This window comes from Vulpes vulpes, chromosome 14 (assembly GCF_048418805.1).
Source record: "Vulpes vulpes isolate BD-2025 chromosome 14, VulVul3, whole genome shotgun sequence".
Lineage (NCBI taxonomy): Eukaryota > Metazoa > Chordata > Mammalia > Carnivora > Canidae > Vulpes > Vulpes vulpes.
Genome location: NC_132793.1, coordinates 44,966,553 through 44,988,276, shown reverse-complemented (window position 1 = coordinate 44,988,276; position 21,724 = coordinate 44,966,553).

Here is a 21,724-nt window from a genome sequence, read left to right as displayed (position 1 = left end):
ATCAAGTTTCCTCTGAAATCATCCATGAATTTTAATGACTCACATTACTATATGCTTATCATATCAATCACACATTTATTTATTCATCCAAGCACTTGATTTGCATTCTGGTTCAATGTTTCTGTTCTCATTTATGCCTCCCCATTGGAATTATACCTGAAATGTTGTATTTTTATAGTGTTTCACACTTTGTTTCTTATTTTTTTATTTTTTTAATTTTTATTTATTTATGATAGTCACACACAGAGAGAGAGAGAGAGAGAGAGAGGCAGAGACACAGGCAGAGGGAGAAGCAGGCTCCATGCACCAGGAGCCCGACATGGGATTCGATCCTGGGTCTCCAGGATCACACCCTGGGCCAAAGGTAGGCACTAAACCACTGCGCCACCCAGGAATCCCCACACTTTGTTTCTAACATGTTTTACCATACATTATCTCAGTTGAACTTCATAATATCCTGTGAGGTGAGCAGGACAAGCATTATCATCATTTTCTACTTAAGTAAACTTGAAAACAGACTCAGTGGAGTAGGTGGCTTGTCTACCCTCCCAAGGCCTCAACACTGGTTTCCAGAAGAGTGTTCTAGACCATCTTGACCCAGAGCATACTCATGACTGTCACAGACCACCTCCTATTTTGTCCAGTCTCTCTCATGCTTTCTGTGACCCTAATTCCATCAAAGGAATTCTCCAGCTACAGAAACCCAGGAGAGTGGGTCTCTGTGTGTCTCTAGTTGCTTTTTTTAGGTTACACTAGGGCCTTAATATGACATAAATCTCATTTTTCATTGATCTGAGACATCTTTAAGTTCTGAGGAACCACAGATACTGGTTTTAATTTTCCAATCATTTAAGGACCATCAGGAGCAATACCTTAATTCTTATGGTGAGAAGAGAAGATCCCCAGCAAAGCATTAGATTTTGGCTTGAAGAATTGACAAGTATTTGGGCTAATTCTTTGACCAAATAGGTTCAGCTATATTTAATTATAATTTGTAAGTTCAAAAGTATGTTGATTTGGGGGCACCTGGGTGTCTCAACTCAATTAGGTGGCCAATTCATTATTTTGGCTCAGGTCATGATCTCAGGGTCCCTGAATCAAGCTCTGTGTTGGGCTCCACACTCATGGGGGCATCTGCTTGAGATTCTCTCTCTCTGCCCTTCCCCCTACTTGCACTCATGCTCTCTCTCTGTCTAAATTTTTTTTAAGTATGCTGATTTTTATTATAGAAGAACTTGCTTATCCCTTATCTCATGAACAATTGAATGTATTTAGATTAAGTTGAGCATTACTCATGTCTCAATCCTTATCCTGCAGTCACCATATGATGTCCCCATGAACTGAAAATTCTAACACTTCTCTACAGGCAATATAATAACCTTCTAATTATATTTTGATTCTGAAGAAGGATATATTTCAGGGGATTTGAATGGTCTCACACAAAGCTGTGGAATCTTGATGACCTCATTTGCGTTACGTATGGCCCCTTGTCAAACTTGACACCTGCCCCCCCCCCACCATTAGGCACATGAACAAAGGAAAAAATACAGTGCTAAAAATAAAATGTTTGAAGCTTTTATTAATAATTATGCTGGCATTATAAATAAGTCAAGATTCCTTTCTGGAACAGATTTTGACTCATATGTCACTGGTCATTATGCATTTTCACTATTATAAACCTCTGATTAAAAATTCTCTTATTTTCTTCTGAATTTATCTTAGCAAATTTTTAGTATTTTAAGTATATATGCAGTTTTGTGTTTTATTTTCTAAGGAAGCTTCAAGTGGTTAATTTATTGCACATAAACTTGAATTAGGATGAATGTTGTCTCTTGATAGCTTGAGCTAGACTTAGAAGACAATTCAATATGCATGAAGGAATATTTGGAAATGAACTTTCAACTGAATAATATGTGTTGCATGTTTATTTTGCAATAAGCAAGGGGAGAAAAAAGATACAAATATAAGCTTTGTTTTTCAAGTATATGAGATTTATTGATAAAACAGAAATATTAAATATAATTTAAAAAATAAAAATGGATTATATCCAACTGATAGATGAGATCATCTGTGCTACACCTAGAAAAAAAGGGAATTATTAATATGAACTCAAGTCATCGTGGAATTGGCTCCCCACAAGGACATGACAGGCACTTTGCCTTCTGGACTCTTGGAATATTAGTTGTCATGAATGATGGCTAAGGAAAGATCTCATCAGAAGCCAAAAAACTTATACAGTCTGTTTTAGTTATATATAATAGGAAAAAAAACACTCCAGAACTTAGTGCTTTATTTATTCATTTATTTTTTTAAGAACTTAGTACTTAGAAGCAACAATCATTTCATTATCTTTCCAGTCTGTGGGTTGACTTGGCTCAGCTGGGTGTTTTTTCTGCTTCATGTAATGTTGGCCAGGACTGTAACCAACTATGTGGGGGCTTGACGGAACTGGATGTCCACAATGGAACACTCACATGGTTGGTGCTTGATGCTGGCTCTTGACTGGCAACTGTGCTAGAACCATAGACTGGATATCTCAGTGTGCATCCATGTGGGTTGGTCTCCTTACCATGTGGTGACTGTGTTTCAAGAATAAGAAACTGGAAGCCACCAGGCTTCTTATGGCTCAGGCTTAGAAGTCCCAGAATATCACTGTCCTTTACAGTGTATTGACAAAAACAGTCACAAGGACAGCCTGGCTGCGTAGGGAGAAGAAACAAAGGCCACCTTTCAATGGCAGAGTGACATGTGCATAAAGGTGAGGGAAGGCATTTATGGTGGCCATTGTTGGCCACTATCTACCACAGAACTCAAGCAAATGCACAAGATGTGTGGTGAATGCAATATCTTTATGTGGGTCAGCCTGCCAGAGCCATTGCTACCAGTTCTGCCACCAGTCTCCTTTCTTTGTCTTTCCTCCCACCTGTTCTTCCCTTGTGTGAACTGAACCTGATTTCTGAAGGCATTCTAAATGTAGGATGCCTGCGTTTTTCCAGGGACTGAAAGTCTTCTGGTGTTGACTAACTCCTGCATCCTAGTCCCACAAAATTTTCCTTAGTGTAAAGGGTTCTCTCTCTCTGGCCTATGTTTAGGGTCCTGGAACCCAATTGCCTCTGTGGGGTTTCATGGACTCTCAGTCCCACCCTGTCCATGTAGAATCTGATCTATTGCTCCCAATACCCTGGTTCTAACATTGATAGAGAATGGGATGGGAGTGGATGGATAGCCATGAAAGATTCCATAGATTTTAATAAGTTAAACAATTTCTGACTGGACAGAGAATGAAGAGTCTGAGCAAGGCTGTGCAATTAGGACTAGGCATAGGATGCTGACAGAGCAGAGAGGGTGGAGGAATCTTGGCTTAGACGAAGAAAAAGATAGAGGTGGGTAGGAAAACTGGGGTGTAGGGCCTGATGATGACAGCCAGACAAAGAAGTTGAGATTTGTTGTGATAAGAAGTGGTAAGCCACTGTGCATTCTTCAGCAGAGGCGTGGCCTGGTGAAATGATGTTTAAACAAGATAACTGCAAAAGTAGCATGTAGGCTAAAGTGGAGGAACTAAAATCAAGGAGGCCAATGGTTACTGGGTTCATAGATGACGAGTACTGAGGCTGCCATGGAAATGTTGGGAAAAGAGTAGATGTGAGATAATCTGAAGGAAAAAATCTAAAGGGCAGTGACTTCTTGGAAGTTAAGCTAAAGACGACTATTAAGTGGACTAAAGAGATGGACAGTAGGATGTTGCTGAGGGCTCTGGGGAGGCAAGGGGAGGAGTAGGGACTATTGAGAGCAGTGGGCAGAAGCAGCACACAGGGAGAGAGCAGAGGGAGGCAAGGTCAGTTAAACAGCAGTCACTTCCTCAGCTGGACTGGTGGATGCTGGCACAAAGAAGAGGACACCTCATCACCTTTAGTGAAAGTTTCAACTGAGAAGAAAAGGAGAAAGTATAGAGTAGAAGTGGATGTTGAAATCTTTGGGCCCACTGACAGAGATGGGGACATAGGGAAGAAAGGTTAGCTTGGGAGGGAAGCCTAATGTCACACAGAATAAGTATAATTTTCACTTGGCACTCTGGTAGGATTATTTAGAAGGGTCAAGAGATGGAGTGAGAGGTTAGGTAAAACAACATTGAAGAGTAAGTCCCCTGTTTAGAGTTGATATCCTACAGTGGTGCCGACGAGGTCCCTACCTACATTCCCAGACCACCTTGGGTTTGCTCTTCACCTTCATGAGTCAAGGGTGAAATGGCAGAGTAGGAAGGCCAATGGTACAGGGATGGTAGGGGGAGCCGTGAAATTTCAGTTCTTACCCTTATTCTTCTCAGTTCTTCAGTGGGCTCCCTGATTGCACACCTGACCTCCATCATCCAGCATGAACTGTTCTGGTCGCAAGGCTAAGGGAATATGGTTACATCACTAAGGTATCTCCTAAGTGTGATTCACATCACTCAGGTTTAAATGAATTTGAAGCCATGGACACAGCCAACTGTCATAGGTGAAAGGACAGGCTGAAAGCCTCACAACCCCTTATGCATACACTCTTTCATAAGCTTAGACCTGACCCCTGAGGAGGTAGTTCAGAATGATTCATCCTCTTGCTCCTTTTTCACATGGAGCCCACTGCATCCCCACAATATCTCAGGAGGAGTAATGCCTTCCTTTCTTCTTCTCTGTTTTGCTGTTGATTTGGAACCTAGATGCTGTTCCCAGTAGGTCTCTTTTCCTTCTTCACAGAATTTGAATATCTGGCCTCCTCAGCCCTATTATCTCAACTAGCAGCCTGTATCTAAGGAAGCTCCATGAACTCCAAGCTTTTTTTTTTTTTAATTTTATTTATTTATTCATGAAAGACACACACAGAGAGGCAGAGACATAGGCAGAGGGAGAAGCAGGCTTCATGCAGGGAGCCCAATGCAGGATTTGATCCCAGGACCTCGGGATCACAACCTGAGCTAAAGGCAGATGCTCAACCACTGAGCCACCCAGGAGTCCCAAACTCCAAGCTTTTAAACAATTAGAAGGTGGTTCCCTTTCCACTTCAAGTGCTCTCTCTCTCTCTCTCTCTCAATTAATCTCTTTCTCTCTCTCTCTCCTAACCCTTTTGAAGGTAAGTTGTATACATCATAGCTTTTTACTCCTAAAGACTCCAGTGTATATTATCTAAGAATAGAGATCCCTTAATAATCAGTGCTGTTATCAACTTCATCTGCTGCCTTTGTAAGCTGAATTTTCAATTATGCACGTTAAGATAGAAATCCACTATTCTGTTTAAATGATAGCATTACAGATAAAGCTTATTCTTTAACCATTCTTTTCTCCAATCCTGGTTCCCTCCATTCTCCCTGAGCTTATAATTGGGAGTTTGGTTTCTACCTTTCCAAAAAAAAATTGTTTATTTCCTAAAACAATGTTATATATATAACAGCCCAATAAAAAACTAGGCAAAATATTTGAACAATAAGAAGGAATTACTGATATCTGTACCAATATGGATGAATCTTGAATGCATTAAGCTAAGTAAAAGAAACCAGACTCAAAAGACTACATCCTGTTTAACGTCATCCATACAACATTTTGGAAAAGGCAAAATTATTATTTTTAAAGATTTTACTTATTTATTCATGGAGAGAGAGAGAGAGAGAGAGAGGCAGAGAAAGAAGCAGGCTCCATGCAGGGAGCCCAACATAGGACTCGATCCTGGGTCTCCAGGATCACGTCCTGGACTGAAGGCGGCGCTAAACCACTGAGCCACCGGGGCTGCCCAGAAAAGGCAAAATTATAAGGAGAAAACATATCAGCTGTTGCTAGTTGCTTTCTCTTTCAATTTATTATAGTCCTATTCAGGTTGATATGTAGAGTTCGGATTTATTCCTTTTTAATGGCTAGTTATTCTGTCGTATAAATATATTATTTTTCATTTATCTATTCCCCTACTGATGGACACTTAAGTTGTTTCCAATATTTTGCTGATGTAGCAAAAATCAATAAATATTGTTGTGTGGTTTTTTTTTTAAGATTTTATTTATTCATGAGAGACAGAGAAATAGAGAGAGGAGAGACATAGGCAGAGGGAGAAGCAGGCTCCACACAGGGAGCCTGATGTAGGATTTGATCCCAGAACTCCGGGATCACGTCCTGAGCCAAAAAGGTAGACGTTCAACTCCTAAGCCACCCAGGCACCTCTGCTGTATGCTTTTGAATGAGTTTCCTATGATGGATATGCAAAAGTTGAATGGCTGGGTGGTAAGAAGTCAGTCTCTGCATTTTCAGCTTTCATAATTTCTATCAAGAGGTCCTCTAAAGTGGCCATATAAATTGGAACTTCCACCAGAATGGTATGAGAGTATTCACTTCCCCACAGTACTTTATAACACTTCATATTATCAGACTTATCAGTATTCATGAATTTGCTTCTACTATTTTCTAAAACATTTGAAATGACGAAGTTTTGTTTTAACACAAACTGATTCAGGCTGGGGGTAGGATGGAATGTGTACTCTAGAGGCATCTATGTTTTAGCATCGAAGGGACTTGAGTATTTTTTCCTATTACCTTCACATATGGATGGATTCACTATACAGGAAAAGAGTGGAAAGCTCAAGCTGGACCTTGGGAAATACCTGCCTTGGGTTCAGGGAATAAAAATAAAAATGAGTGAGGAACAGAAGAAGTGATCAAAAACATCAGAAAAAAACTAAAAGCCAAAGAAGCCATGGAAAGGACTGGCAAATAGGAGAACCAGTAGGGAAGCAGGATGTGCTCACATCTACTGAGTCCTTATTATGTACTGGGTTCTGTGCGAATTGCTTTGCATGCACATTCCATGTAATCTTCACAATTATCTTTATTAATTATTAACATGCCCATAACTCTGAGGCATGTTCTACACTGTTGCTCAGTGTTCCCCTGGGGGATGAAACCCCAGTCGCCCACAGTGGCAACTTGGGTGATAATGCTAGCTTTAATGGCTTCTCCAGTTGCTGTTTCCTTCCTCACTCTCTGCCCAGGTTTCCAACTGCCACCTCCCAAAGAAACGCTTTGCACTCACGAACTTGTGTCAGGGCCTCAGCTGAGTCACTGTGGTTAGTGGGGCCCTGAGAGGCAGTTCTCACAGGTTCCTCGTGGGCCCCATGCATTGAGAGCTCTGAATTAAGAACAATCTGGGGGTCTGCCAAGTGGGAAGAGGAATGCGTCTGCAGAGATCGAAGTGGGTGCTCAGGCACCAGGCTGCTGGAGGATTTGGCAGACTTGGCATGGTTTTAAGTCTGCCATCAAGGAGAGCTGAGGTGATGCTGAGCAGACAGAGGAAGTTGGTTGACATCCTCTGTGAGCAGGAGGCTGACCCTTAGTCCTCCAGCCACAGGTGGGAGCCCCAAAGACCAGCAAGGTAAGAACTAGAGGTTCAAAGGGACTTTGGCCCCAGAAGGAGCAAGAAGATATCATCCCTAAGGACACTAAGTCTTTTCCCCCAACCTCAAAAGAAAACAAAATAAAACAAACATCCTGCAAAGGATTCTGGGAAAGAAGCAGAAGAGGGAGAAATCTGAAAGACTGAGCATTGCCTCATGAGACAGTGAAATGATCAGATTGACAGAATAAAAGTTAATTGCTTTCTCTGGCTCACGAGCGGAGGAGGCTTCCTTTAATGCTGTGCATTAAAACATGATTCCATTGGAGCAGCCTGCGGGATTGAACCCCAGGTGACCACGGTAGGAGCCAATTCCCTTAAGATCAAGGACCTTGGAGAACTATCCTAGGCCAGCCCCTGAAGTGCAGAGCGGAGAAGCACAGTCCAGTGTCTCCTGAACAGGCTTGTATTTCAATCCCAGCACATTTTCAAGAGTGCGCTTTGTTTCAAAGTACCACCTCTCCACCCTTGAGTACTGGCCCTCCAGGACGAAGATGTTAGGTGATTAGGCCAGCTCGTCCCTCCAGGAGGATACACTGGTTGTCCCCTCTGCTTTGTATTCTGCTGGAGCAGCTCTTCCTGAATCTGCTCGGATGGGAGCTGGCCTCAGCTGGGTGGACTGGATCCAGCCCCTCTCGGCTAGATCTGAGGGGAGGGTGCCCGGGCTTCCCTGCAAGCTGGCACACAACTGCTATTGAGAAACTGCCCACGAGGGAAAGGGGAGTATGTAAGCCTTCCGAGGTGAGCTCCCAGCTAAACAACACAGATATGATTATTTTGGGGGGTGGGGAGACATGTATCACAGAGGGAACAGGAGGCTGCTGTAAGGAATTTACAGGGCACTTAGTGTTGGCCGGAGTTTAATTATTCATTCCCAGCCAGCCAGATCATGAATGCTCAGCTGACAAAGTTTTAGCCCTTCTCTGAGCATTAGAGGAAGTAGTTTGAACCCTTTCACTTGAGTAAACACACCGTAAGTACTGGTTCCTGTGTCCTGAACAGTGTCTGAGAAGAGGGCTCTGGGCCATTTCCTTTACTGGCAGAATAGTCACTTTTCATGAGGATAAGTTCAACAGTCAAGGGCCAGAGGCCTGTCTGCAGCTCATGTTGAAGGGGAAAGGGCTTGCAGGGAAAAATCATAGCTGTCATGACACCACCGGTAGTAGACATTGTGCGTTGAGCCCCTTCTATGTGCCAGGCCATCCCCACCCAGGGCAGTCCTTTACTATCACTGTCTCATGTGACATTTGAGGACACTTGGGCTAAGAAAACTAGTTTGCCTCAAATTTTAAACCTACAACTGCTGAGCGACCAAGCCAGGAAACCCCAGTTACTATCCGGATCTACTCACTAAACTGCTTTCTATCTATATTTCTCTGTCACTCTTTCTGTCTGTCTCTGTTGCTTTCTCACATCTTCCTCTCCTATGGTGCTCTCTCTAAAATCTTTGGTTTTACAAATCAAAAATTGAGACGAAACATTGACATTTTCCCCCCCAAACTCTAAAATCAAGTCATTTCATCCATGACATTATTTAAAAATAAACTAATATGGGACGCCTGAGTGGCTCAGTGGTTGAGCATCTGCCTTCAGCTCAGGGTATGACCCCAGGGTCCTGGGATCGAGTCCTGCATCAGGCTTCCCACAGGAAGCCTGCTTCTCCCTCTTCCTATGTCTCTGCCTTTCTCTCTATGTCTCTCATGAATAATTAAATAAAATCTTAAAAAAATAAAAATGAAGTAATATTAAAAATAAAATAATATTACAAAATTCTGTACTGACTCAAGATACTGGGTGTTTGTCACCTGCTATGGGTATAGTTTCCTGTTTGACACAAGGTGAGCAAGGTGGATGTGTTTAAATTTTTCACCTCTATTTAAATGATTTATTTCAGTAGAACCTTTGTGCATAGACCTACTTTCCCCTCTCTTTGGCAAACAAGCAAGGTGACCTTTCTTTGAAGTCTCTGAGATGCTGAATCTTCCTTTACAGAACTTCTCCTCTTACCTCCCAGCACTGACTCTTGTTTCAGTTCCAGAAATACACTGACAAACAAGGAGGTCTTTAGAGGCATTCTGTGGAGTGCATCTTTCCCCTTCCACATCCCAGACAAGGTTAATGAATGCTGAATTGCTTGTATACATAACATTTTTAAATTAGTGAATTCAAATTATCCTTCAGACCCTATGGCTTCTACCTGTGGTTTGGTTCCAATCATATCAGTTTTATCTTACATGGCAATCATACTGCAAATGCATGAACATTCCATACCATGTCTGGAAAAAACATGGTAGCAAGGTGATTGAATGAGAACTTGTTTTTTGTACTACATAATTCACTGAGGTCACCTATAGGGTGTTTGTGCCACACCCCTTATTTCTGTGTGCCCACTATCACCACAGCTGCAGGATTATCTCCCAAAACTGGTTCTGGGAAATAAGTTGAACCAGCAAGGTATTACTAAAGTGTTTGTTATTTTAGGGAACAGAAGCCACTAGTTGGGTTTCTGCTGGATTTTTGTGGTTGTTGTTGTTTCTGGGTAAGAATACAGACAAATTACTATTTGTTAAAAGGTCAGGTTTTAATCACTCAGTTGGACTTTTCTTCATAAATCAGGTTAACGTGATATCACCATTAAGGTTCTTGGGTCCATGGCAACTACATTTGCCCTCACTGCTTTTGACACGGTGCCTGGAGTGCCAGGACAGAACTCCTTCCATTGTTGACTCTAATCCTGCAGTGCTCTGCTCCAGAATGTCACCCTTCCATGCTCCCTTCTAAAGCAACTATGCATTTGTCACCAGCTTCCAAGAGTGATGGGGGAGGCTATGATATATTATTACAACATTTCTAAGGCACACCTGTGACGTCTAGGGTAGCATGCCACATACTTTGGAGGGACATTCATTGAATCTTGCCAGCAGCTCTGTGCGCCATATGTCTGTCTGAATCTGGCCAGTAACAGGTGGTACTCAAAAGCTCAAATGAAGGGATATATACAGGGGTGAGGGCAGGTCTAGGGAACTAACATGGAATGGGAAACACCGGGGGAACAGCAGTAGTGGAAAGGCTTTGGGAGGAGCCTAAAGGGAGCATGGGTGGAAGGGTAGGAGAAGGGGGAAAGGCATAAGTATCCCTGATGCCTCTCTCCTACCACCTTTCAATCTCCTATGAATGGCTCCTATTGGTCGCACCCAGCTAGCAGGCTTGGCCCCTGTGGTGATGCTGCCCAGAGAGACTGGTCTCCTGGGCACAGAGCAGGACAGAGAGGAGTGGAGAGTGGATCGAGGGAAGCAAATGGAGAAAAACCCACACAGCATACTTATTCTTGTTGTCATCTCCATATAAAATGCCCATGGAAAAAATGAGGCAACTGAGGCTTATGGAGTTTCAGTAATGAGTCCAGGCTAGGAAGTGGCAAAGCAGAAGATTCAGAACCAGACTGTTTGTCTCTGGAGCCCGTGGCCCAAGGCACTCTGCCATGACTTGTCCATGGCCTTGCACCTTCCCTGCTCAGACCCCGGAATGCTGAGCTCTAGATGTTGCCCACACTTATTCTTTTCTTGATGACAAGTAGTCTGGAACCCTCAGTGTCTTTGTCAGGCCAACTTTCTGCTCAAGAAAGTAATTTCAACATGTTGTCACTCACTATAGATGACTCTAAAAATGTCAAACCACAGACTTGACTTAGATTTCATCTGTTGTCTTCCTGGGAGGATATCACACATAAAAATTCCCCTCATTATCCATGTCGCCCTTCTCCAGCTGACTTTGGTGAGTGAGATGGTCCCTGTGCCAGTCCCATACCGCAATCATCTTTGAAGACCCCCCATGCCTTAGGCAGAGAGTTCAGGATTCAACTGCTGTTTATTATTTCTGCTAAATCAATACCTCGACTGGGTCAGAAGTCTGCTGTCAAAGGCAAAGGAAGCACAGAGGTACATATGCAAATAATCAAGTGATCTTGTCCTATAATTTTGGATTTATTACAGCCAAATCTTGCTTTTGAGTGTGAAAGGATACAGTTGTACAGCTCACACTGTCTCAACAATCCTAGTGCCTCTTTCCTTCAACCTTGCAGGGACTTGTATCTCTCTCTAAACTGCAGGAAACCAGGAAAACAGCGTTTTGTGACAAATAGACTTGAAAACTCTGGTCCTGAGGTCTGGGACATTTTGAATGACCAAAGAAGGATAATAATGAATCATTCTATGCATAATTATATAATACAGTAGGTATCCAGGCATCCATACTGATATAAATAAAAACAATTGGAGAAATAAATAAATGGAGGAGGGAAAGCTTTTTATTACAGTGAAATTCCAATTCATAAATGTAGAAGACAGAATGGAATTAGAAAATCACCACTTGGCAAACACCACAGTGATAATTGTTCCAAATAAGAAACATCAACAGGAAAAAAAAATTGGTGGCAAAGTACAACAACCAATTATTTGCATAGCCTCAAGGTACCTTCCTATAAAGAGAATTATCCATTCCAAAGGGCAAAGGTGGTAACTTTACACTGTTTCTGTCCATTCATTACACGATCCATCTCTTCGTTCCAATTTACTGTATGGAAGCAGATTTCACAACTATTTGCATGATAATATCTTGAAGCTTCTCTCTCCTTCTCTGCTTCTGTATCTCTTTCAGAGCTACAGCCCTGTCCTATTTTCTTTTTCTTCCTATACCTCTCCCATCTTTTCCAATCAAAATAGATGGATGGGTGGGTAGATGGATGGATGGATGGATGAATGGATAGATGGATAAAGCCAAGGAACCATGCTCAGCTGACCTTTGAGGCAGACCTGAGACCCAGACTGAGGAAACCAGACCAGGGGAAAGAAGCCATTTAGAAGACTCCAGAAGTCAAAGGAAGAGGCTAATGAGAACCCATCACCATTTGGAGGCAAAGTGGGCCCATCTCAAGGAGTTCATACTATACGGTGTAGCTCTTGAGGGGAAAAACTAGGGGAACAAGTCCCACGAAGTACTGTGAGGTGTCTGAGGTATGGCTTTATGTTTTGATGCCACATACTTCCTCCAACTCACCTGCAAACAGTTCCTTCTAAAGCTTTCTCTCTTTTTTAAAGATTTTATTTATTTATTCATGAGAGACACAGAGAGAGAGGCAGAGACACAGGCAGAGGGAGAAGCAGGCTCCCTGTGGAGAGCCCAATGCAGGACTCAATCCCAGGACCCCAGGATCACACCCTGAGCCGAAGGCAGATGCTTAACCACTGAGCCACCCAGGTGCCCAGTTCCTTCCAAAGCTTTCTGCATCTTTGTGCCCAATAGTCTTTTCTGGCTAAGTAGGATGTCTAACTAGCACAGGGTAGTTTGCAGGTACCAGAGATTTGGAGTTAATACCCAAAGCATACTTTTCACCCCTTGAGGGATGGGAGCTGGTAAATAACTATCCCAGCTTTTTGCCCCTCAGTAGGACAATAGTGCCTTATTCTTTACACTTTTCCTCAGAGGGTCTGCAGTAGGATTGAGCTCCTGTTGCCTGCAGTGATAACCTGCTCACTGACATACCTTACTTATACCAGGTGGCCTCCCTTTCCTAATCATAGTCATATTCCTTCACTGGGCTTTCTGGAATGACCTAAATCAACTTCTTGCATCAAATCCTAGTCTCAGAGTCTGCTGGACTAAAACAACGGGACAAGGGGATCTCCTACCAATTGCACATAAACACATGCCTTAGGTTTTCTCTGTCTCTGATGGAATGGGCCACTTCTGATTTTCTATTTTCTTTTCTTTTTTTAAAAAAAAATGGTTTTATTTATTTATTATGAGAGACACACAGATAGAGGCAGACATACAGGCAGAGGGAGAAGCAGGCTCACTGCGGGAGCCCAATGTGGGACTCCAACCCAGGACCCTGGGATCAGATGCTTACCAGCTGAGCCACCTAGGTGCCCCTGGTTTTCATGTTATGTCAAGTTTATGCTTCATAGCCCTTTGAAGATGGCACTTGGTTTTCTTAACCTCCACCACCCCCTCAATTTGAGAAACTGGAGATGAGATGCTTCCTGTGATTCTGGTCCCATCCAGCTAAGCTATCATAGGTATGTGCAGCTCAAATGCTAAAAAGGGGCTCATGTCACCCAACCTAGTTGAGGGATACCTAATGAGCCTTCTTAGACAGCCTCCATGATGGTGAACTCCTCAACCGTCTCAAGAGGGAACCCAGGAACCCAAGCATAACCAGCCCAGCTAAACTGCAGAAGCAATTGCCTCAGAGGAGGGGATTCTTATTACCCTGTTGACAGTTAGTCATGACACCTCCTGTCAGCAGCCATTAACATAAATCTTAGTGTCCACTTAATTTTTCTAGTAAGTTGGTCCGAAGTGTTTAGTTTGCTTTATGGGCCTGTACAGGCTTGAAAATGAAAATATTTTAACAAAGAAGTTGAATAATCCAGGTAGAAAGTCAAGCTTTACTCTTATAATTCTTTTGTTTCTTTAAGAGGATGCCATTCAAGTTCTCATGTGTTTTATTTTTAAATGACTTTTTTTTTTTTTCTGGTTGTCAAAAGTAACACATGCTCCTGTAATAATCTGAAAAGGCACAGCCCTGAAAATAGAAATCATTGCATAAAATCGAGGTTAACATTTTGGGGTCTTGTGTCTTCTTTTTTTTCTTGCATTATATAGAATAGCAGATGCATGCATGTATTTATATAGCATTGTAAAATCTGCATTATATTGCATATATATAATCTCCTAATCTTTTTTATCTAGTATTATAATATTAACATTTTCTCCCCCTAAACGTTAATATTTTCCCTTGTCACGATATATTCGTAAAATAATTTTAGTGGCTGCATACAGTGAAATACATGATACTGAATAAATATACTATAATCTCTTCATTTTTCCCATTGAACACTTGAGCCAATTACAGTTTTTAATATTATTGAACAGTGCTATGAAAGCTGTACATAAATGTTGTTGTGATAGGTATCTACATGCATATTTAAATTTTCCTGTTATTTATTTAGGTTGATTCCTATATGGGAAATTATGAGGCTAAAGAATATAGACTTATTTAAGGCCAAGTTTCTTATTAAATACTGTCTGAATTTATGCTGTGACCAGTGATGTTTCAATGTGTTCATTTAACTGCTCATTTAAAAACCATTTTGCTTATTTACTAGGAGAAAAATGGCATCCCAATTTTGTTCAATTTGTAGTTCTTTGCCTGGTAGTGAGATTGATAGTTCCTTTTGTGTTTCTTTTTTTTTTTTTTAATTTTTATTTATTTATGATAGTCACAGAGAGATAGAGAGGCAGAGACACAGGCAGAGGGAGAAGCAGGCTCCATGCACCCAGAGCCCGACGTGGGATTCGATCCCGGGTCTCCAGGATCGCGCCCTGGGCCAAAGGCAGGCGCCAAACCGCTGCGCCACCCAGGGATCCCTCCTTTTGTGTTTCTTCTATGAAATTTTTTGTTTATAGCTTTAGCTCATTTTTCTATTGGAATTTTGGTGATTTGCCTATCAATGGTATGGGTCCATATACCCTCTAAATAGAAACATTTGACCTATAAAATTCATCACAGATATTTCTCTTGCCTGTCATCAGATTTTAAACTTATTTACTGGGCTTTTACAAAACTTGCCCACATGTATTTCTAGTTTGTTAAAATCACTTCAATGTTCACAACTAATTCCTTACCAGCTCCAGAACTTATTCTGATAGAAATGGTCTAATTTTATTTTATAAGTAAATTATGTTAACAACCATTTCGTAAAGAATACTAGAATTTTTCTTTTTTAAACTGGTAATTAACATTATACTTTGTCCACACTGGAAACAAAAGAACCTGCACATGCTCTTTGCTTCCTCAGAACTGTAGATTCATGTTTTGGAAAATGAATGACCAAAAAGCCTTTCAGAAAGCTTAAATAGGGATCCCTGGGTGGCTCAGCGGTTTAGCACCTGCCTTTGGCCCAGGGCATGATCCTGGAGACTCGGGATTGAGTCCCGCGTCGGGCTCCCCAGATGGAGCCTGCTTCTCCCTCTGCCTGTGTCACTGCCCTTCTCTCTCTCTGTATGTGTGTCTATCATGAATAAATAAATAAAATCTTAAAAAAAAAAAGAAAGCTTAAATGTTTCTTAAAAGTCATCATGGGAGGAGCACCTGGGTGGCTCAGTGTTTGAGCTTCTGCCTTTGGCTCAGGTCATGATCCTGGGGTCCTGGGATCAAGTCTCACATCAGGCTCCCCAAGCACTCCTTTAGTCTGGGGGAGCTGGGAAGACTCCCCAAGGTGGTGATGCTAGAGAGGAGATGGGACAACTAGGAAGCAGCTGTGTGGAGAACTAGGACGGTTTCCTGCCAAAATGACAGCAGGTGTAAAACCACGAGGTGGGAACATTCTAGGGAAAGAAAATCAGCATGGGCTAAGTGGGGCAGATGAGGGAGAGAGTGCAGGGAAAAACTTGCGAGGGGTTATGGCGTCAGACATGCAGGACTCTGCAGCCATATGTGGTATTTACAGCCTAGACGCTCCTCATGGGCAGGAGGAAGCATCCCCAGAGATGCAGCCTACCTGGGGGGCCCCTACCCTTCTCCACCTCCCTTCACCTGGCCTCTTCTTCACAGGTCCATTTGGGATGAGCCCGAGATGCTGGCAGTGCCCTTGTGTTAACACCCCCACAGAGCACTTTCCAGAACCTAGCTCAGCTCTCTCTCCACCTCTGTTCTGTCTAGCCCTGGTGACCTCATGGAAATGGCCCTTTACCGGCACTCAAGAGTCTGGGTTGGAAAAATTATGCAAATTCAGTCCGGTGTAGGTTGTCACTTGTGCAGTTCTGAAGAGGGTGAGTCCCCCCTAAATCTTGACATCTTGGCACCTCCCCCACTGGCCCATTTTCTGTTTGTGGCCCCAAGCTGGGATTTCACCCATGATGCCTTCTCTGCTACAAATCACACTTGATCATGTTAAGAGAGCTGGTGATTTTGCTAGAGAAAAAGTATCATTTGAACCTAGGTTCTTAAAGCATCTTATTTACAGCATCTGTTCCAGTGGCTTCTCACTTAGCTTTTCTTGTCTCTGCTCAAAAGCAGAAAAGTCTGGATCATTTCTAATTCCAAGCCACACAGCGATAGCTGATTATTTTGTTTTTTTCTTGGGAGCATAAGGACATATTTTACCTCTCTTTTGTAACTGACTTGATCTTTAGATGGTCCTTAGTTCTGTGTTAGGCAGAGTCTTTAAATATATAAAATCCATGCCCCATAAATCATTTGAAACTGTTAGTTAATGCTTCAGAGGTAGCTTGGTAACTAGGAGAAATGGGATTCTTATATGCATTGCCAATAATCTACATAAGGACCTTGAATAAGGACTCCCTCCCAGAAAAGCAATAATTAACATCTCTGGCTTCACAGGATAATATGAATTAAAACCTTGGCTCCACCATACCATAGCTGTGTGACCATTTTCAAGTTACCTGCTCACTCTGAACCTCAGGATGGCAAAGGAATCAGAAATATGAAGTGAAGAGCCAGACCATGTGGGTTTAAATACCAGCTTGAACACTTAACAGCTGTGAAATTTTAGGCACATTACTTAATCTCTCTGTACCTCATCCCCCTCATCCATGAAATAGTAATACTAATAATCTCTACCTCCTAACAACATTATATGGATTAAACAAGATAACATTTAAAAAAAACCCCACACTTAGGGCTTCATACATATTATGTGCTTTGTGAATTTTAACTATTCATATTTTTAAAGTATTATTTATTTTGGGTGGGTAAGATAAATTATTGATGGTCTGATAACTGCTAGTAGAGAAGTGCCTTCAGATCTTATTCATATCTTAAAAAAATACTTTGAGATCACTGAACTAAAGGGTCACTCAAAAAGGAAAAGATTACATTCTTCGGGGTATCACCTCTAAATAGCAGCAGACATTGTCTTGATTAGGTAATCAGTGTCCGCCAAACAGCTGAATCATAGCCCCGATTTCTCCTAATGGAAACTCACATGGTCATTGTGTTCACTTTCTATTTTTGAAATATACCTTCATGGATGGAATTTTTGGTGAGGAAGTGAGGAAAAACCAGGGCTATTTAATTCAGAAATCTTGCATGTGATCACAAAAATTTGGTAAAAAATAATTTTTTTTTTTTTGCTTGGAGTTAACTGATTGGAGGTGGGAAAAGAATAATAGCCACTTTATCTAATTTTAAGCAAGAATAAAGAAGTGAGAAGGAATGAAATAAACCAAATCAACCTGCTATTATTCTAATCAAGTAAGACAGAGCAAGCCAAATCCTGAGTCACCTTCCTGGCCAACTATTTTTATTGACTTGAAATCACAAAGGACGAAAGCCTGAAATGACCTAGATCACTTTTCTTACAAAGCTGCTCGGTTTCAGTGCCCAGTGCGTAAGGCATACTCTGGAATTCCCAAAAAGCCATGACTGTATACTTAAGTCAATATTCTGGAAAGGGACCTTTTGAAAAGTTGGGAGACAAAGAAAAAACAAAACCAGAGAAAACCTTTCTCAGCCACAGATTAATTTCATTTTGCAAAGTCTGCATGAGACTGATTGTTTAGTGCATGCTTCTAAGAGCCAGCAGTAATTACAGTGTGCTTGAGAAAAAATTTTAATATGTACAGGTAACAAAGTAAAGACAGAAAAGTTTTGTTTCTTGACTGATTCAAAGCCAGAATAGATTCACATATTTAAAAATTATGAACAATGTATTTCAGATGCACAAAGACATATTTAGCAAAGTTGAGACAAATGCCCATCGAGCAATTGCACTCCTTCTAAGGACTTTGCTGTCACTATGCTCTCCACCAGATATGACCACTCCTGTGGTTTTGGTGTTTTCTACCCAGCAAGCCCATTCACACACACGTCCTAGAAATCCTATGTGTGCGCACATATACATGCACACACACGGGGGCTAAGCACAGATGGGAATGTTTGCCACAGCATGGGCTCAATCATGAAATGTTAGGACAGTCTGATCATTCACCTACAGGAGAATGAATCAATAAATTGTACTGTATTCATTACAATGAAGCAGTTAAAATAAGACGGTCTATATCACTTACCTAGGAGCCCGAGGGTTTGTCTTTCTTGAATATCATAAACTTAATTCACTTTCATTTAGCCTGTCATGCCAGTTTGCTGAATTCAACGTTAGGAAAGACAAGCTATGAAAACCCTAGGTATTATTCTGCAAAAACCTTAGCTCATTATTTGGACTGTGTTCTCTTGTGAGACTGTGTGCTATCTTGGGTTGAAACACAGACTAGAGAGCAAGCAGTTGAATTTGGCAGGGGCAAGGGATATCCCAGGAAACACTGGCAGGGGAACAGGGACATGAGACAGGGTAGGGAAGGTGGCCTGACAGGATTCACTATCAAGCAGGGAACCAGTACATTCTTCAGAGTTTTTCTACTCCAAAAGTGAAGGAACCAGACTCTTTACCCATCAACTATCTGGGTGTCACGGGTTGAGGGTGCTTCGGAGAGCATTAGCTCTCTTCCACATCCATGGCATGGATCAAGTATGCTCCCATAATGAAAAAAGGTCTTTCAGGCAGACTGTCACAGTGTTTCACAGTAAGTGGCTTTCAGGTGTAGAGGTTAAGTGCAGGAGTGGGTGGATGGAACACCTCAAACATCTGCTTAGCTCTTGAGTGAAGATTACTAGGGGAAGTTTTTTGTCTGCCAGTATTTTCCAACCAAGTTCCAACTTAGCCTGTGGTCTACCAGAGCCAGTTAAGTACAAGCTGCTGTTCCCTAAGATTTCACTTTCCAAAGCAAGAATCATATACACCCATATAAGTAGTGCTTTGAACGCTACAGTTCTTTTTTATTTTAAGATTTTATTCATTTATTTGACAAAGAGTGAGAGAGAAAGCACGAATGAACAGAATCTGGCAGAGCAACAAACAGGGGGAGTGGGAGAAGCAGGTTCCCCATTGAGCAGAGAGCCTGAAGTGGGGCTCCATCCCCGGGAGCTGGGATCATAACCTGAGCGGAAGGTAGATGCTCATCTGATTGAGGCACCCAGGTGCCCTGAATGCTGAACGTTTATTTAAAAAATTCCTTTGCATCAGGATACTGAACACACTTCCAGGGTCAAAGCTTCTAAAGGGTGGGGACTCTATCATTAGGCATTCATCTAATGTAGCATCTTGTAGCTAAAGAAATGTGTCAACTGAGGAGAAGTGCTAAAATCTGAGTTTATCAGTGGGATCACTGTGAGTTTGATCTCTGGAGTTTGGCTATTCAGGTCCAGAAACTCAAGTGTTACCACATCTGCTTGTGGTTTTCAGGCTCTGTTGTAGCTAGCCCATACCAAAAAACACAATTCATAAAAGACTTTATGAAGTCAGGGACAATTTGAGCATTGGGAATTGAGAATTGGTAGTTCTCGAATGATACGTCCCACCTTCCAGCAGTCTTCTTCTTGATAATCATGAGACTTAAGACGGGTGCTCTGTCCCCCCACCCCCACCTTGGAATTCCTAGATAAACATTGGCAATATCTTACTATCTATTTGCCTTTTGTTTTTTAAAAAGATTTTATTTATTTATTCATGAGGGACACAGAGAGAGGCAGAGACACAGGCAGAGGGAGAAGCAGGCTCCCTCGAGGGAGCCTCATGTGGGACTCGATCCCAGGACCCCGGGATCATGACCTGAGCCAAAGGCTCGACCACTCAGCCACCCAGGTGCCTCCTATTTTGCCTTTTAATCAATCATCCACATTCTTTTTACTTTGTAGTAGGGGAAGTGTAATATAACTGAGTTTATCAAACTGTTCTCATTTCAGCAATTCTTTCCTAAGAATACACCTGGGTCTTGTAGCAGAGACTTGGAAAATCCACTAATATCACCAACAGCTCGTTTATTCCCTAACCCTCAGGACAGCCTTCTTCCCCAGACTCCAAAGTCCAGTGGTTTCTATATGCCTTCAAAAAGGCAGGGGTTATTGAAGGGTGGTCACCAAAAGATAGTTATGTGAATAACCAGGCAGAAAGATAAATCCTTTAAAGTTTGTAGATAGTAAGATGGAGTCATTTATGTCAAGCCGTAATTTATGTCAAGCAGTGATGCCAGCAACCAAGGGCATTGCAGCTAAGACCAGATATCGTCAAAACCAGCAACAGCTGGCATCACCCAGAACTGATAACCAGTAGAGCCAGAGGACATCTCCAAAGGCACAAGACTCATTAAATCCCTTTAGAAAGGAAAGATTTTTACAGCAAACTGACTATCTAGACACTGACCCTTTCATATCTATGACATCACAAAGGCAGCTGCTGCCAAATACTCTGCCCAATTGATCTCGGAATGTAACAGAGATCCTCCACTGCCAAAACATAATAGGCAGCACATGCCAAGAGCTGACCCAGACCAGACGGAGGCCTTATTTCAGCTGCATGCTCACAGGCTGACTTTGCATTTGGTTTGTCCCTGTTCTGTCTTGTTTGTTGTGTGACTTGTCTTATGCTTTGCTTTTTGTGACATGTAAGAAGCTAAGTTAACATAGGTGATGAAATGTCATCGAGTTTGGAATATTGAACCTACTTTATAATTATGTTAATCTTGCTTTATGACTGAATGAAGCTGACATTGGGGAAAGACACAGCTTGTGTGTGTGCCTTCATAGCACGCTCACAACAATGTCACAAAAGGACTGAGGATCATGAGGAACAGCAGTCTCTCCTCATTGAAGAGGCAAGTTTCCTGTGCTTCAAGTCCCCACAGGCTAATAATGCTGCCTAATCAGACAGAAGGTACTGATAGGTCCTTCAAAAAAGTTCCCTTTTCCACTGTCATGGTTGATTTTTACAAAATAACTTCCGTGGTAGATTCATTAATGGTCATATTAGAGGCTTAAAACTGCTTGTGCAATTGGGTTTGCTCGTTTCTGCCCTTTGTCATCACCAGAAGGACATGCCCAGGCTAGTCCACTGGTCTCAGGAGAAGGATGAGAAAAATATGGACCATGGTGGAGTTGCCTCAGTCATTCCATCAAAGGCCACACTAGGTCAGCTAATAGCTTCTGAACACTGAGATAAGTGATCTCAGCCAAGAGCAGCCAAGCCCAACCCAGACTGGACGAACCCCCCAGACCCAAGAGATGAATAAATGTTTATTGGTATACACCACTGAAGTTCTGTGGTTAGTTGCCATGTAACACTTTGGTGGTATAGATAATTGATCTGCCCTCTTCCTGACGTTTCTTGAGACTCCATCTATGTTCTTGCCTGCTCACCAGCTGCAAGTAACTACTTACAAGTTCAGTACGTATTTAAGT